Below are 2,382 nucleotides of genomic sequence, written 5' to 3' on the forward strand. Positions count from 1 at the left end.
ATTAGATAAACTTTATGATAAATATTTTAAAGATTATTGATCATACTTCCAATTTTGTAAGAGATATTCTTGACTCATAGGAGCCCTATGCATTTTGTTTTTTGTAATTCACAAGTTTTAAAAATTTTGCAACAAATACATTTTAGAAACACTTTTAGTAATATCTTGATAACCTTGAAGTTTCATTAAGAAAAGCATCTTTTTAAAAAAAAATTTTTTATCTTCTACTTTTTAGTGATAACAATAAATTAGAAACAAAGGATTTTTTGAAAGCATAATTTTTTTTATTTACGGTACATTCGAATATTTTAAGAAACTCTGTTGTCGTCTTAAGTATAAATTAGCTTATTAAACTTTTTTTTTACATAGGAAGTAAATATGTAAGACTATATTAAAATTATCTCATTTCTCTCATTCTTTCCATTTCTTCGAGGGTGTCAATATTACATGGTGTTCTTCCCATCAGCTTTGAACAGTCTAATTCTTCAATTCTGAGGCCTTGCAAGGATTTCACTCTGCTAAGAGTAAAGTAAGCTTGTCCTTTTGCAAACAGCCTTGGTCCAAGATAAACGACAGCATGATCGACGGTGGAGCCCTGTAACTTGTGTACGGTTACTGCCCATGACAAAATTATTGGCAACATTTTACGCGTATATTTTAAATATAAAATGCAGATACCTTTTTTTTTTCGCTTCTAGAAACCGAGAACGGATGGGAACTGTTTAGCACATTATACTGTCATCCTTAAAATGTTGGTACCTATATTTTGATCATTTAAATTATTTTGACAAAATGTAAACTTAAATTATTACTATTTATTATAACAGATATAATTGTAAATTTCTTTTTATAATGTATTTATGTTTACTTATCATTATTAACTTATCATTATCAGAAACTTATATAATTTGTTTTTAAAACTAAGACATTTGTGTATGTAACAAAAATAATAATATAAGCCAGAGCTTGCGCTAATGTGCAGTTGTACATAAAATGTGCAGTTCTAAATTAAAATGTGTAGTTCTTATTTAAATGTTGTGCAGTTCATAAAAAATATTATGATTTGAATTTTTAATAATTCATTTTATATTATGTCTATGAGCTTGAAACATAATATGTACAATTTGAGTATTTGACATTTTGTTTTCTCAAATTATTAGAAATTATGATTAAAATATTGATAGTAAATATTTTTCTATGAATTTTAAAAGATTAAAACTACGGTCACAAAACGGTTCTAAAACCGTGGTGATGACCGTTGCGTTATGCCGCCAAATATTGTGATTATGTTCAAATTAATTGTGATAACGTGAATTGTGATAACATATAACATTTAAAAAAAATAATTTTAACGTGCAACAAATTTCAATTTGCTACAAAATACAAATAAACATCACCAAGTGGAAAATAATGATACTGATGAAGAGGTTGTCATAAAAAATAAAATAAAATCATTTTAAAATTAGATTAAAGGAATTTGTTATTTTAATTGTTAATATTCATACATTATGACGTATAATATAATATTATTTAATATGTATGATAGCATGTGTCAGTGGCGTAGCCAGGGGGAGGGGCTGAGAGGGCTGCAGCCCCACCCGAAATGTTAAGAAAATTTAAAAATTATTTTAATGGTCTATGATAGTCGCTCAAAAAGTATTAAATTGTATTTAAAATATTTAAAAATGTAGTATTAGTATTAACACTTTTCAGCTATCTATCTGTGCTATAGTACGTATTTAATGTGTAAAAGTGTAAAACGTTAATTAGACCCCCCCCCCCCCCCCCCCGAATAAAAATCCTGACTACGTCACCGGTACCTATGTATTATTTATTATTTGCGAGCGAAGCGAGCATCAAATTTTTTTACTTCTGTAAAACAAACAGTACCTATATGCAGCTCTAAGATTTCTTTATAGCGCGAGCTCTGATATAAGCGTATAATATATTATTGTAGTGGTTCACTTATTAGTTATTATAATGTTTAATGATAAGTTTAAGAATATAATTTAATTTTTAATAAAATAATCCCAATACTATAATAATTGAAAGATTACTTATCAAAGCTGGGCAAATGAATGATTTTTTTTTAATTCAGTCAAGTTAAATTAATATGCACCAATAATAAAAAGTTAAAAGTTAATTTAACTAAAGGTTAACTTATGTTATAAATTATGTGGAGGGTGGTCACCCTGACTGATCTCCCCCCACATGATGTAAGTAGGTACTCTACGAGTGTATATGTGCCTTAGTAATCAACGGGTAGCGTAAGACGCAGTACGCCCTGTCTTAATTAGTCTGTTAATTTGTTAATTTGTTAAATTGTAAATTTTAATGTCACTGTTTCACATCAGTTAAACTGTATTGTTTTTAATAAAGTAT

The sequence above is a fragment of the Acyrthosiphon pisum genome, chromosome A1 (genome assembly GCF_005508785.2).
Source record: "Acyrthosiphon pisum isolate AL4f chromosome A1, pea_aphid_22Mar2018_4r6ur, whole genome shotgun sequence".
Classification (NCBI taxonomy): domain Eukaryota; kingdom Metazoa; phylum Arthropoda; class Insecta; order Hemiptera; family Aphididae; genus Acyrthosiphon; species Acyrthosiphon pisum.